The following is a 17236-nucleotide window of genomic DNA, read 5'->3' as shown; positions in this document are numbered from 1 at the left end:
TTCTGATGTGCAGATATGCCACATTCTCTTTGTTCATTTATGATAGCTTGTTTCATGTGACATAGCCAATGTTGATCAATTTTCCATATGCACCAGAATACAATGTGTGTTCTGTTGTGTGTAGTATACTAGTTAATTTAGGTAAGCTTCATTGATGAGTTGATCAAATTTTAGATGATTATTATTATTATTTGTAATTGTTTTAGAACTTGCTAAGAGGTGGTAAAATCTTTCAAAATAATCATATTTTCGTTTTCTTCAGTGTTTCACATATTTCATAACTGCTAAAAATTGCTCTAATACCATAATCAATATGAATGTCCTTCTTTGCTAATCAAAGTATTTCTGCCTCTGAAATATTTATCCTCTCTTTTATTTTAGGGTTTTTTTAAATTTTATTTTGAATTTTGAATTTTATGATACAGTTCTGCAGAGTCTGAGGTTCCCTATCCTCAAATTCTCACCCCTCGATTGTTTTTCCCAATGTATACACATTGTTACAATAGCATCACACAGTACTTCATAAGAAGTTATAGTTCCATCAGTCTGCCATTTAAGTGTACCCCAACATTGCTGGTTCAGACAGTGTCAAACAGTCCACCATCCCATTGTCTGCACATATCCAACAGTTTCATTGGGAATCCATCTTTGAATTGGAAGTAGGGATGCATACTGCATTGTATCTTCACATCTGAATATGGCATTCTTTATTACTCTATCATTATACATTCCCTTAAATGAGAAGCCATGAAACAAAGTCAACAACAGGTATGATGTTAAAACACTACCACCACCACCAACAACAAAATCTTACAGCATTATGGAATCGAAAAATGCGCCAGTGAATAACCAACGCATGGTTGACGAAAATACGAAAGCCTAATTTGCATAATGGTTTCCTTATATTAGAGGGAACATATGGTATTTGTTCACATTTTAGTTTTTTATTGGAAAGGACGATTCACAGAAAAGCAAGGCACACAGAGAGAGGCTTTCCATTCTCTGGTTCACTTTGAAAATGGAAAGAATGGCTGGAATTGATCCAATCCAAAGCCAGGAGCCTCCTCTGGGTCTCCCACATGGGTGCAAAGTTCCAAGGATTTAGGCTATCTTCTACTGTTTTTCCAGGCCATTAACAGGGAGCTGGATCAGGAAGTGGATCAGCCAAGACAAAAACCAGAGCCTATATGGGATACCGGCACTTGCAGGTGGAGAATTAGTCAGTTGAGCCATGGCACCAACCCCTGTCTTCTCTTTTTGTCTATTTTTTAACCACTTGAAATACAGTTCACTGGCTCACCTCTCAAATCCCAGCAACAGTTCAGGCTGGGTTATGTTAAAGTCAGGAGCCCAAAACTCTTTCAGTTCCCTTGTGGATGTCAAGGGTGCAAGCACTTCAGCCATCATCTGTCTGCTACCTCCCAAAAAGCTTTAGCAGGAAGCTGCATAGCAAGTGAAGGAGCCAGGACTCGAAGTGACAGTCTAATATGCGATCTAGAGGTGCCAGGCAGCAGCTTTAGTCACTGTGCCATCATATCTGAAGTTCCCTGAAATCTTTTTAAGTTGACATAAATGTAATCCAGCTTTCTTTTTGATTAATGTTCCATTATATATTATTAAATTCATTTAAAAGAAATTCATGTAAGGGCAGAGTCATTAAAAAGGCAGAGAGAAACACACACACACACACACACACACACACACACACACACACACACTTTTTCATCTGCTGGTCACCCTGCAACAACTCAAGCTGAAGCCAAGGTTAGAACTCAATCTAGGGCCTGGCACAATAGCCTAGCTGCTAAAATCCCTGCCTTGCACAGCAATGATCCTATATGGGCACCAGTTCTAATCCTGGCAGCCCCAGTTCCATCCCTGCTTGTGGCCCAGGAAAGCAGTTGAGGACAGCCCAAAGCCTTGGGACCCTGCACCCACATGGAGACCCAGAAGCTCCTGGCTCTGGATTGGCTCAGCTCCAGCCATGGCGGCCACTTGGGGAGTGAATCAATGGAGAGAAGATCTTCTTCTCTATCTCTCCTCCTCTCTGTATATCTAACTTAGCAATAAAAATAAATAAATCTAAAAAAAAAAAAACCCATAACTCAATTTAAGTCTCAGACATGGGCAGCAGCAATCCAAATACTGGGTCTGTAAGCAGATGCTTCCTAAACTGCACATCATTGTGAACCTGCAGTTACAGAAGTGGAGCCAGGACTTGAATCGAGGAACTCTGATGTGGGATGTGGCCATCCCAAGTAGCATCTTCACTACTGCACAAAATTCTGGCCACTACTTTATTTATTTGTCATATACCTGTATTTTTGTTTTCAAAGTGGGTTATTTGTTGGCAGGCTATAGTTGAAATCAAGTCTAGTATGAAAATATCTGCCTTTTAACTGTTATATTCAGGCAGCTTTTACAAGTCATATAATGAGCTTAAAATTATAATTTTACTGCTTGCTTTCTGTCTATATTACCTGTTCTTCAACAAATTGGAATGAATTAAATATTTTTATGATATTTCTTTTTATATTCTTTGCTGGCCCATCATTCTTTGTTGCTGTACTATTTTTTTTACAGATCATGGGATACTTCTTTAACTTATTACATAAGTCACCATATTCACATATAATAAAATAATCTTGTAATAGTTTATTTCTCCTCTGCTGACTTTTATGCTATTATTGTTGCTGTACATTTTTGCTTTTTATGTATGTCTTAAAACGCCAATAAATGTTTAATTTAAAAGTTTGACAATAATATTTTAAAGTAAATTTTAAAAATTAAAAGGACTTTCATTTTAACCACATATTAACTCTTTCCAATTTCTTTCCAATATGTGGGTCCAAATGACAATTTGTAATAATTCCCCTTCTACCTGAGGGACGTGATGATAAAATGATAAAGAATATCATTTTGATATTGTACATTTGCTAATTATATATATATATATTTTCTTTCTTTTTTGTATGAGGCAAAAATCTTACTTTTTTTAAAAGATTTATTTTATTTGTATTGGAACATCAGATATTAAAAGAGCAGGAGAGACAGAGAGGAAGATCTTCCATATTTTGATTCACTCTGCAAGTGGCCACAACAGCTCAATCTGAAACCAGGATCAGGAGCCTCTCCGGGTCTCCCATGTGGGTGCAGGGTCCCAAGGCTTTGGGCTGTCCTTCGACTGCTTTCCCAGTCCACAAGCAGGGAGCTGGATGGGAAGCAGGGCCACCGGGATTAGAACTGGTGCCCAGATGGGATCCTAAGGGGTACAAGCTGAGGATTTTAGCTCCAAAAAGCCTTGCTTTTAGTTTGATGTTTATTTATATAAAGGATTCCAGGGTAACATTTTCTCTTTCTTTATTTCTTTCTCTTTCTCTGTTTCTTTCTTTCTTTCTTTCTTTCTTTCTTTCTTTCTTTCTTTCTTTCTTTCTTTCTTTCTTTCTTTCTTTCTCTTTCTTTCTTTCTTTCTCTCTTTCTTTCTTTCTCTCTCTTTCTTTCTTTCTTTCTTTCTTTCTTTCTTTCTTTCTTTCTTTCTTTCTTTCTTTCTTTCTTCCTTTCTTTCTTTCTTTTTTCTCTTACTGCACTAAAATGTTTCTCACTATTCTCTGTGTTGCATTTCCTTAGTGAGAGTGAGATATCTCACTGAACGTGCAGGTTTTCCTTTGCCTGCTTTGAATACTTTTCACTTTTTCTCTGATTTTCAGCAAATAGATTTTGAAGTGCCTTGGTATCATTTTACTCATCCTTTTTTTTTATTGTTGGGGATTTGTTGAGCTTGTTGGCTGTGCGAGTTAATTTTCATTAATTTTGGAAAATTTGCTAAGTTTTAAAATGTTTTTCTTGCTTTTCTGATTTTCTGGAAAAAAAGAAATGTGTATGTTAGATTGCATAATATTTGTGCACAGTTCACTGATGCACCATTCATTTTTTTACCACATATTTTTCTCTATGCTCAATTTTGGATAGTTTATAATTGCAGATTTACAAGTTCACTGAGTTTTCTTTCTGCTGAGGCTAATTTGCAGCTAATTTTTTTTCTTTAAACCTATCCTATTTGTGTAGTTGTAAATTCACATGTTGGATTTTTACTTCTATGATTTCAAGATGGACTTTTGTAAAAATCTTTGATTTATCTCCCCAATCTGCTCGTTTCCTTCAACCTTTTTGAAACATCTAAATTGCTGTGATAACATCTGTTTTGCCGTTCTTTACAAATTCTATTGTTTTTATAATTGTTTTTTCACTACAATATGAATTACGTATTTTCATGTTTCTTTGCATGGTTGGTAATTTTCCACACAATAGCAAATTCTGTAGATTTTATGTTTGTTAAGTTTTAAGTTATGATTTAAGTTTTATGTTAAGATTTTAAGTTATGATTCTACGTTTGTTAAGTCTTTAAATATATTTGGCCTGTGTGCCAGTATATATTTAAGTTATCTGGAAACTGGACAGCGCTTTTGGGGTTTGCTTTTGCTAGGCAAATCTAGAATTATCTTTACTCTAAGGGCTAATTTGAGCCATTATTGAAGAAATAGCTTTCTGTGCACATTCCTAAATGTACCATGAATTATGAAGTTTTCCAGTCTGGCTGGTCCAGTGTGAACTGTGAGAATTGTGTTGCTTGCTCCTTTCCACTGGTTCTTTAGACTAAAAATGCCATCACACAATTAAGCTAATCAACATTCAGGCAAGATTTGAGGGATTCTCTGCAGAACTCTGCAACTCTCTTCATGCACAATTTTCTTGTCTGTGCAGTTTGTCTGCTCTAATATGCAGTCCCTCAAATCTACCTACTTTGTCCGCCCTGAAATCTGAACTCTGCCTCCTCAACTCAAAGCGATCCTCAGCTGGTCTGGCCCCTCCTTTAAGCTACCATCTGGAACCGTTCCCAAACATTGTGCTGTGAGCCTCATAGGGCTCATCTTACTTGTTCCCCATCCCCCCCCCCCTTTTTTTCCCTCTCTAAAAAATCATGGCCCTGTGCTGCCTTTTGTTAAAAGTCTGAAATCCTTTTTCCTCATTTTTTTTCTTTGTTTTTGATACTTAAGTTGAAAGAGTAAATCCTACTCTTCTTGCTTCATCATGGCTATGAGCAGACATTAAAGTGACATTTTGGAGAAATGGAGTGGGAAAACTTTACTAGTTCATGTATTAAAATGCACTTCTTGCTGATCTTTTGACTTTAGTAGAGGTAATCGACCTTTTGAACCTCAATTCCTTCATCTGGAAAATGAGGCTATAAAACCTGTCCCACTCTTCTTCACATCATGAATTATCTCCATTCATTGGAATGGTTTGTAACACACAATGCAGTTTATTTTTGTTAATAGTTAATGACCAAGCATTTCCACCAGAAATTACTCTCTTAACTTGCACCAATCCACTTTCACACCATTTGTATATAAATCTCAAACAAATGAAATATTTATTATTTAACCATGGCAAAAGGAAGGCTGCTCCTATTATCCATGTCTATGTGATGCTATTTTTACTTTATAAAATATTGGAGAATGTAGAAGTTAAGTACTGATGGGTACTGTGTCCTTATAGGTGGGTGTCTTTGCAGACTTTTTAGTGCAATTTTAATATTAGAAATATATATTAAGTTCAGTGAAGTTAATTAAAACTAAATTATTAACTGATGTTTTATCTAGCAAGAGTTTGATCAAATCTATAGTAATTAACTGATACTTTGTTCGTAATAAAATGTGAACATGCAAAATAATTGCTATTGTAAATCTCATCTCAGAGACTGTCACTTTCATCTGTCATTTATATTTGGTGATCTTCACCTTTACAAAAACTGCCCTATTTACTTACTTTGTAATTAACTATCCAGAATTTACAGATGTTGCTAAAAAACTTCTAGCATCTAAGCTAGTTACAGACATGCTGTCCAGTGTGATGTGAAAAGATATTCATCTCTTTATTGAGCCATAATTTGCACATTACATTGTACATATCTCTTATCTTTCATATGAGAGACATAATTGGCTTCTATCACACAAGTGAAAACACAAAATATCTTATTTTAATACCAGGTTATCATATGACTTAGTCAGGGCACAAAGAAATAATACACTGACCTTTTTAAAACACTTCAAAATTTGGTGTAATGGACATTCATGTTTTTCAGCAACATAAAAGATAAATATATACAACTTACAAAAAGTTTTATGTATACATCTTAAACATAAATATGTGAATATACATCTATCTATGGAGTCTAAAACCTCATAAAAATGCATATTATGAAAAAAATGCATGTCATTTTTGTACCAAAAATAAATTTATGTTTTATTTCCTTTTCCTATAAGCATTTTGAAATAGGCTTTTATATATACTCCAACACCTATAACTGTAATGTTTAAATCCCACAGAGTAATGCTTGTAACAAAGAACATTCACTGACAATAGGTATCTTGGATCACAGAATATTTTATTGATGTCAATATTTTATTAGTCTTAATGGTCCTTGCTTTTATTAAATGTTTATATATTTTTTAAAAAAACCCTACAGGTTCCCAATGATGCACTGAGATACCAAAATTTGTATTATAAAAGCAAGAGATAGACAGAAACATAAGCAGTGCCTCAACTGGGTATCTGATTTCCTCAGTTTTTTATCTCTGCTTTCCTATAAAACCATATACATAAGGAGATACAGATTATATGCGACAAGCAAAGATCAAAGATACATGTAGATGGGCCCAGCGCGGTGGCGCAAGTGGTTAAGGTCCTCGCCTTGCACGCCCGGGATCCCATATGGGCGCCGGTTCTATCCCCGCAGCCCCACTTCCCTTCCAGCTCCCTGCCTGTGGCCCGGGAAGGCAGTGGAGGACGGCCTAAAGCTTTGGGACCCTGCACCCGCGTGGGAGACCCGGAAGAGGCTTCTGGCTTCGGACCGGCATAGCATGGGCCATTGTGCTCACTTAGGGAGTGAATAAGCGGACGGAAGATCTTCCTCTCTGTCTCTCCTCCTGTCTGTATATCTGCCTTTCCAATAAAAAAAAAAAAAAAAAGATACATGTAGCATCTCCTCAAAAGCCACATAGTATCTTGAGCTATACGTATTTGTTGGCTAAACTGTATTTATGTTTATATTTGCAGCACTAAGCAAATTTCTCAAGTGAATTACTTCTACCATTTATTAAATCAAAGCATTTGCACTGCAACAAGCATTGGCCGCTGGCATTTCAGGTTCCTGCAATTTACAATCTGGGTTAATGTATCTAAAATATAGATTGCATTTTAATTTACTATTGAAGAAAACTCTATAAAATTCCCCATAGCCACATGTTGGAAAAGCAATTTAAATAAATTTTCAACATATCACGATAATCTATCTGTTCGTTAATTTCACTCTATTTAGAATTTATCTTCAGTTCTTTCTTAACTCCCTTTTATCATCCATATAACTCCATGTTACTTCTCCTCTCACCCAAGTCTCAGAAAGGAATTTTACTCAAGACGAAAGTTTGTTTTAAAGATTAAAGTCAGATTTCATCACTTAGACTAGAAATTCTTTAGTGTTTTCTGAGTCAAATTTACATTGTATACAGTGAGAGTTGAAAAGTGTTTTCTCCTAGAAGCATGATATGAATTATCCAATTATTTTATACCCTCATTGCTGCAAAAATATATGGGCAAAAAAAACATAAGCACACAATCTTATTTTTGGTGACCTGAGAAAGATCCGTCACTGCACACTACCTAGTGACTAAGTAGAGAGCTTTATATGAACACACCATGTAGGAACAATATATAGATATTATATATGTATTTATACATACACTGTTTTTACACTGTTAGTGGAAAATGGAATTAATTTAGGCAGTATGAAAATAATCAGATGTTATTTCAAAATGACAAATACAGCTGTCACATCATCCTGTAATCCCACTCCTGGATAAATGTCCAAAGGAAATGAATTAAGTATGTCAAAGAGATATCTCATGTTCTCTGCAGCATTATTCATAATAGCCAAGATATGGATAGATGAATAAAGAAAATATGGTACATACATACATAAAGTGGAATGTTCTTTGGTTTTAACAGAAAGAATTCTTGTCATTCAGAACAACATAGAGGACATTTTGTTAAGTGAAATAAGCCAGACACATGAAGATAAATATTGCATGATTCCATTTATATGTGGAATCTTAAAACATCAAATACTGAAATTGAGAGTAGAATGATATGTAACAGGGTCTAGGAAGGGCTGCTATATTGGGTAGACATCAGTCGAGTTACACAAGATAAGTGTAAGAGCTCTATTGTACAAGTTGGTAACTACAGTTAATAATGTTCTTGAAAATTGCTAAGGCAGTAGATTTTACAAATCAAATATGTGAGGTAACACGTCAATTATCTTGATTTAACCATTATAAAATGTTTGCATATTGTCAAAGCATTATGTTCTACAACATAAGCACATATTTTTCTCAGAAAAAATTATAAAAAAATCCATACAAATGTTCTCAGAAGACCAAGGAAATGCTTAGTGACACGAAAGCCACACAAGTGTATAACCCTAAAATCTTACATCCATGGGGAAAGTTCCGTCATACATTGGAAGATGAAAACAAGACATTTTTCCTGAACTGTTAGAATCTGTGTCTGGCTTCTGTTTGAAGTACTCTAAGATACTCAATTCTTATTCCATGAAATGTCTTTTAGTTGAGTTTTATGTCTATAAAAGAGAAATTTTGTCCTTATACTTAGTGAAAATGCTGTTTATATGTGCATGTGAATATATGCGTATCATGGGATTTATTTTTAAGGTTATATAAGTGAAATAAAAATTACAAATTAAAAATTACCATGAAATTGGAAGACCTGTGAAAATATATTCTTAGGCTCCTAGTCATCAGCAGATCATTGTTTGAGAGATATTGTATTATGTCAATATTGTGGCATTTAAAAGAAAGCACATTACTGCCAAATTAAACCAAATCGAACAGATACAAGAATACGTCAAAAAAAGTCCTAGAAAATTGAATTAAAAGAGAAATTTACTTTAGTACAAAATATAAAATCCATATGTGCTTAACTCATTATATGCATTTTCTATGAACTTTCGGAAGCATCTGGAGAACAGAATTAGCATTAATTCCTGATATTTTTGTTGCTAATGTGTTTTTCCTGTCTTGTTACAGTTCTTGTCCAGTTTTTTGAGACACAAAGAGAAGGATTCTTACACAGCTAAAATCTTCTTGGTAGTGGTCAAATCGGATCTAAACATATGGGATATATTATCCAGGTCTGATCACAGACATATTCAGCCATTGTTATTTAACCACAAATATTCAGTTTAGGGAACCTGATTATTATTGACAAAAAAAAAAAGGTTTCTTAGAAACCATAGTTTTGAGAACCATGAGAACATATATTATTTCAATATATATTTCAATGTATTATTTCAAGCACCAAGAAATCGAAGAAAGCTTCTTGCAAAATAACACCTTTCTCTTTAAGCCATTGGTTTCAATATCATTTGAATTTGTTTCTTGAATATGTATTTTATGTTTAAACATAAGTCTTAGACCAGTTTCAAAGGGGATGAGAGAGTTAAAAAAACAAGTACTTTTAATAATATATTTATTATTTTTCTTTAAAGTAGGAAGTAGGAAAGGATGGTAGTAGTTACAACAGTTTCTTAAAGAGAGGTTTAATACACGTTTGAGGACTTTCCCCGAACTTAATATTTACTACTAACATACGGATTTAATATCATATGGAAATAGTAGAAACAATAGAAATCTACAGTTGTATATAGCAGCTGTTGTGAAGATAATACGATTTTACAGATAAGCTAAGATTCAGATATCTGATGTAATATATTTTAGAACTTGTTTTGCTCGAAGCGTCTAGTGTATGTTATTTTCTTTAATGTCTAAATCACTTGGTCAAATACCCAGAATATTATAGAACACAGATCAACTGGCTAAATACTTTTGAAGATGGTGATATTTAGATATCAACAAAAAGAAAACCCTGGCAGCACTAAGATTTCTCAACACACCCCTCCTAAAAATGTTCTGCACCTCAGTTGTTGACATATGTCTTGTTAGAGTTATAAGCCAGTCTAGACTGCCTGAAAAACAGCCAGGTTCAGCAAAATTATGCTTCAACACTATAAAATGCTAAATACTATAATGAAAATAGACATGAGACAGCTGAATAGTAATCCAGAGCCATTTTGAGGTGTATAGAACCCAGTCGTGTATAAACTAAAATTGAAATGTCAATGAAGGAGTTACAGGATGTGGTTAAGAACTTGCATTTTTTTTTAACATGTTGGCTACTCAATATTATGTCAATTAATTCCATAACATTATAAATTGTCGCTGATGTTATGTCAGGGCTTTTAGTTGATCGGGATGATATTCTGCTGGCTCTACCTTCAGACCAGAGATGGTCTCCCCAAGAATCCATTGAACTTATCTGAACAACAAGATGCTGGACTCTCTGCTTGGTATATGCTTGCAATGAAAGATTCTCAACTGATCTTGAACTGTGGCAATGCAGCAAGGTGGAGGAATCCACCATGGGGGAGGGTTTGGGGAGGGGTTGGGGGACTCCTAGTGCCCATAAAACTGTGTCACATAATGCAATGCAATTAATAAAAAATAAAAATAAATAAAATTAAAACTCAGTACTATACCTTCCAAATTCCCCTAATGTTAGTATCTTATGTATCATACATTTGTCAAAACTGAGAATTTGACCTTATTTGAATGCATTTAACTAAGCTATAGATTTTTGTTGTATTTTATCAGTTCTCTCACTAATGCTATTTTATTAAATTATCTGAAACGGTAAAAAAAAAAGGTACTGTCAGTATCAAAATTTAGGTGACTTAAATCATGAAAATTTATTCTCTCACAATTTTGAAGACTAGATAGCTGAACTTTGGATTTTGACAGGGCTAGTTCTTTCTGAGAACTGGGAAAGAAGTACTTTTCAGGCTTCTCTCCTTGGCTTATATTCATACCTTCACCTGGCATTCATCTTATATGTGGGCCTGTACCCTAAGGTGCCTTTTCATAAGAACACTTGTAGCCCAGTATGACCTCATTTTAATTTAACTGGTTACATCTGCTATCACCCTATTTCCAAGCAAGAGTGAATTCTGAGATACTGGGGGTTAGAATGTTAATACATGAATTTGGGATGGGGACTGATACAGCAGAAATAACTGACTAACTGTTCATTTGAAATGTCAATGAAGAAGTCACAGGATGTGGTTAAGAACTTGCATCTTTTTTTTTTTTAACATATTGGTTACTGAATACTATGTCAACTAATTCCACAACGTTATAAATTGTCGCTGATGTTATGTCAGGGCTTTTAGTTGATCGGGATGATATTCTGCTGGCTCTACCTTCAGACCAGAGATGGTCTCCCCAAGAATCCATTGAACTTATCTGAACAATAAGATACTGGACTCTCTGCTTGGTATATGCTTGCAATGAAAGAATTTCAATTGAACTTGAACTGTGGCAATGCAACAAGGTGGAGGAATCCACCATGGGGGAGGGTTTGGGGGAAATCCCAGTACCTATAAAACTGTGTCACATAATGCAATGTAATCAATAAAAAATAATAAAATAAAAATAAAAAAACAAAAAAATACATCATGTATGACTATGGTTTTTTATGTGTTGAATTCTTTATTTAGTAGAGTCATTAAGCCTTTAACTACAATATAAATTAAGAATAGTTTCTCCAAAAATAAATAAAATGTAAGTTGAAAAAAGGGAAAGAGCAATGCTACTAGAAAATGTGTTTCAGATCATTTCTTTCTCAAGTAACACATCTATTTCATCCACAAAATACACAAGAGGTAGATCAAGCTATCCAAATAAGAAATTATTAAAGCAATAAATTAGTGAAGTAGAACACGTAATCTTATGATGTAGTGTTTCATAATAACCAACGAAGAAGTACTTTCACCATTGGCTTTTTTGATAGTGTGAAAGAATATGTCTATGAGCCTTCCACTACTGAAGCCATTGGAGGTTACCACAATGACTCTTTTCCATCGAACTTCAAGATTTATGTAAAAATCTCATCTCACTGTGAGAAAAGGGAAGAGAAGATATCACAAGCATTAGATGCCCTGAAAGAGAAGTTAGGGAGGGATGCGTGTGTGTGTGTGTGTGTGTGTGTGTGTGTGTGTGTGCCTGCAAATATAGCCAGAGACCTGGATCCTAGCTAAACTCATGCCAAGAATTCAATCAATGCTTAATTATGATACATCAAGTAGACCTATACTTGCTTCTGTGTAGTCTAGGCAGTTTAGCTTTTAGGAACATCAGTTTTATCATTTTTTAAAATTTCAAATAATACCAGAACATGTCTCATTGGAATGTTGTGAGGTTTCAACATTTTACAATATATACAAAGTTGTTAGCACAATGCCTCAATCTAGATTAAGAAATCATCACATTTCTTAACTAAATGGATTCAGTTGGAAGTCATCATGCTTTAAGCCAGTCCATAAAAGACAAACATCATATTTTTTTTTCCTGATCTGTGACAACTAATACGCAGAACACCAAAAAATGGGATCTGCAAGCAAGATTAACATCATGAGATTTAATTACTGCTTACAGCTTGTTTCTATACTGCTGAGTAATTTTAAGATTTCCATACATTACCTATTGATTGTGAAGCTAACAGAAAATATGCCATTGCATATTTTCTACAAATTTCTACAAATTTGTAGAAAAAATAAGAGGAGACAAGAAAGGAGAAATGGGTGGATGTAGGGAGGAGCCTCTACGCTTCTAAATCTGTATCATGAAATAGGTGAAATCTAATCACTTTATATATATGTATATATATGTAGTAAAATATATATAGTAATATATATATAAAGTAAAACATATATATATATATAAAGTAAAAAAGAGACGGTAGCATTTATTAATATTGGTAAGGCACGTCATTGGGGGGGCTACATTAGAATGGATTAAGATTATTATTAGAAAAATGCTTCCAGCTCAAAATCTACAACTGAAATGAGAAAACCCAATGGCACCCTCTCATTTAAATAAGGTAGGAATTATAAAACAAATGTGAAAATACACACATCCTACTTTGATTTTTTTATATTTTAAGCTCTCTAAAATAACAGCACATTCCTAAACACTGAGTTCCATAGAGTTGTCCCAACAGTTTTTGTAAATGTCTAGGAAAGTCTTATTGCACTACAATCTGACTGCAAGCTAAACACTTTTTCATGGCTGGGGTGTGGACTCACATAAAGTACATTATAATAAAAAATTGAGACATGATTTTCCTTCATAATCAGTTACAATTATGGTTCACTTACAATAATCTATGAAAATAATTTTTAAGTTTAGAGACTATCATATCTTTCTGAACTGCTTCTATTCACATTCCTGAGTTACAAACCTTTCTGTGATTCCAGGACAGTACCTCAAAAAGAAGCTGTACCCACAGTTAAATCTACGTAAAGCCTCCACATTAACCCACAACCTCACTATTTTAAGTAAAATGAGTTGTGTGAGATAATTCACTTTGAAAGCCCAAAGATTAGGAAACTGGCATCAAATAAACTATATTATCTATATGACAACCACCACAATGATCAGATCTGATTCAAAAGATGTACAACTGATGTACAAAGGAAAGTAGTATCAAACATAATCAATGTGAAATACAATTGAAAATATAATGCAACAAATTAATTGGTAGATGTTGTGAAAAGATATATGATGCAATGTCATAAGAAAGAAATACAGAGCAGTGAAATATCTCCTAACTTTGTACTTTTACAATGGGAACAGACCTACTTTGGGGATAATGTTTCCTTGATCTTCCTTATGAGGACATGCTATATCATAGGCACTTATTATATAATAGCTCTGTACTACCTTCTCCACTGACTTCTACTGAAATGTATTCAATCACTGGAAGATCTGTGCATGAATAATGATGAGTAACTTTCACATATATACTGTTCTCTGTGTAACAATATTGCTTCTTCCACAGCAAATTGCTTTCTAGGAAGAAAAAAGAAAGGATTTTTACAGTGACAGCTATTTTGATTGGCTGGCAAGATGTTCTATGAAAATCATAAGGAGATAGATGGCATGGTCCTCCCCTTTAAGGTAGGGCTTAAAAACAAGTGCAGGAGCCTAGTCTAACACACACACACACACACTGGCTAAAAGAAAGTGACAAAGACTGTTGTAAATCTGAAGGAAAATTGAGGTCATTAGCAGCTGGGTTTGACTTGGAATGCACTTTCAGAGAGGTGTGACATGGGCTGAGCTTCAAAATTGGGTAAGATCTGAATTATTTAGGAAGACAGAGCATCCTCGGTGAGTGGGATAGCTGCGATGTGGGAGCAAAGAGATGGAGACACGGTATTCATGGAACATCAAGGAGATTTGTGCGCTGCAGGATAAATAAAACACCTGGTACAGTACAATGAGACCAAATCATGAAATTCTTCATAATTCATGCTGGATTTGCCTTGGAACAACAGAATATACAAAACCAATAATATTTTAGTGAAAGAAACTGACTTGAAGGAAGAATGCTTAGAAATTAATCCCGCAGGATAGAGGACCTGGTGATAGGCCAAGGCCATTCAGGAAGCTCCTGCAATGACTGGATGTGTGATGATGACAGTTTCAATTGTAGAGGAAAGAAGAATGGTGTGGGATGTATTGCAAAAGAAAACTTCTTGGGACATAACAATCCCTTAACTGCAGGAAATGCAGAAAATTCGCGATTCCTCATAGTCTTACGCCCATGTTAAGATTGTGGAGAAGAGTTAATAATACTGTATTATGCAAAACGAATGATAGCGGCAGGTTTTCCTTCACAGTTGCTGAATAATAATACATCCCTGTTTGAAACGGACTCCAAAGTAAGATTTAACTTCGGTGCTTCTTGCAAAGAAATAGGGACTAAAGATTTATGGGAGACTGACCAGAAGAAGAGAAAGAAGAATATAAAATAAAAATTTCTTTACTGAGTCTCTACAACGTGTCTCATTCTGGCTCTTTCCAAAGCTTTTAAAGTTCCAAAGCATGGTGGCACTCCAAATAAAAGCTCCTTGGATTCATTTGAATGTTTTTTTTTTCCTTTGAATCCTTTTCTCCACAAAGTATTCCCTGAATTATTTTTCCATTAGTCTAGATCTACCGTCTATAGAGATTAAGAATTTGTCTTCTCAATTGTATTATGCTTATTCAGGGGCTGGGTACAGTCAGTAGGCTAAATTAAACATCACTGGCATATTCCTTCTCATCAACTGGCGCTTGAAACATCAGAGGGACAACAAACTCCACAACCCTTCTAACATTCAGCCCAGACAGGATTCGGCCCCACCCCCTTCAGCGAAACGGAAAACGCGCCTGCGCAAACTGAAGCCTATTCTCCTCGCTGTGAGCCCCCACCTCCTTCCGCCAAGGTGCAAATGCGCAAGCGCAGCGCCCTCGTTGCGTTAGAGTAGGGCTGTGAGAAATCTACTGTCCAGTGAAATCTGGAAGTGGTAGAATTCAACATCCTTCTTTCTTCGGAGGCAGAGGCGCCACTTTCTCCTACTACCGGGGCAGAAGAGCGACTCATAAGTCGCCCTTTCTCGGAGCAAAGTCCTTTGCTTTTTGGCAATGCCCACTGTATTCCTGTCCTCAGCTCGTTTCTAACCTCACGCTGCCGCCAGCTTTTGCTGGGAGGGGAGAGGCACTTAGCTTCCCAGAAGCCGCACCAATTTGTTGTCTGCCTTTTTAGGCCAAGCAACCTGGCGGCCCCCCACTGGGCAAAGCATTATCCGCTGCTTTGCCCGCCCTCCTTCGCCCTTCACACCCACCCAGGTTGGGTGCTTACCTCGGGCGTGGTGCGGTCACGGAAGGGATCAGAGGATCCCAGATCAGGCCAGTGCTGGGGCAGGCGGATTCAGCGAGATTTTTCCTGGGTCTCCACTGCCGCCTCAGACAATGAAATCAGCGTGTCCGATCATCAATTCTCATCATGATCGTGACGTCACTAAAGACAGCGGCCAATGGGAGCCCGAGATCAGCTCCGGACAGTCCCTGGCCTCAGCCCAGAACCCAAGAGTGGGGAGGGGGGAGGACAGATGGCTGCCTGTAGTGGGGCTGCTTCTTCCCCGCACAAATTAGTTACATCTATGGCCAGGACTGCACCTTTCCCTCTCTGTGTAGCTGTGAACATCCACTCTTCCTATGCTATGTAGTTACACGCCAGCCATTTAAGCAGGTGTTTGGTCTTCCAAGTTGAGATTTGCCTTCAGCAAAATTGCGGCGCACTGCAAAAACAAAGTGACAGCAGAAAGAAATGGAATCTTTGGTATTCAGGTGACAAGTGTATATTCACTTTTACTAAAATCAAGGTGTCTACCGAGCCTTTGGAATTTTTCAGTAAGAGTGAATGTACTATGACGTATGACTGGTAGACTGTGACGACTAAGGCAAGAAATTATGGATCCTGTTCACCAAACTTCAATAGCCATTCTATCAGATTACGTGGATGATCACTATTAAAGAAAATAAAACGCCATATCAATTTTATATCAGTAAACAGTGACTTGATATACTACACTACCTAAATTTGTTGGATATTATGAGATGTAAAATTCATCGATTTTGAAGAAAAGATTAATCAACAGTAAATATTGAAAACAATAAAGTACATAATACCTGCTCAGTTGTGAATTACAGACGAACGGTACACGGAGGTGGGGGAGTGGTCTATAATTGCGCATGAGGCATTCTTGGCTGTTGGATAAGACAGGTTAGAACGTCTTGCCCTGAAGTAAAGTACAGTGACCACAGATGATGATAATGCACTGCCTATATTTTAAGTGCTGAAAGAAATGACTTTCAAAATGTCACATGGTACCACATAAGTAGAAGGATAACTCGAGAAGTTCACAGCAAATGGAGTTAAAAGATAAGCCTATTTTCATGCATAATAATTTTGAAATCCATGCATGGGTTTTTTTTTTCATATAACACATTTTTGTCAACTTTCTGAAAGCTTGTAGTGCATGATGTGAAGTAGTTTATAATGATGCCAGTGTAAAAAGTACTGAATGTTAACTGAGAATTAGTGGGAGATGGGATAGGTTTAATAGAAAAGCCATTTAAAATAGAGACGTTTGATTTGATTAAAAACTACCAAGTGTCCTGGGGCACAGGACCTAAACCCTACTCATTAAGCCATT

At 35.9% G+C, this 17236-nt stretch overlaps 1 protein-coding gene across 1 annotated transcript in view; it reads right to left on the bottom strand.

Moving 5' to 3' along the window:
- HDX (highly divergent homeobox) overlaps positions 1-15991 on the bottom strand; it is a 125334-nt gene extending 109343 nt beyond the window's left edge. The window contains exon 1 of the mRNA XM_040999769.1: positions 15880-15991. The gene's annotated coding sequence lies outside the window, so the exon portion shown is untranslated. The remainder of the gene's footprint in view (positions 1-15879) is intronic.
- Positions 15992-17236: the final 1245 nt, after the last annotated feature.

Source organism: Ochotona curzoniae, unplaced genomic scaffold (assembly GCF_017591425.1).
Source record: "Ochotona curzoniae isolate NIBS_2020 unplaced genomic scaffold, NIBS_Ocur_1.0 scaffold_1852, whole genome shotgun sequence".
Lineage (NCBI taxonomy): Eukaryota > Metazoa > Chordata > Mammalia > Lagomorpha > Ochotonidae > Ochotona > Ochotona curzoniae.
This window is presented reverse-complemented; position numbering and strand designations above follow the sequence as displayed.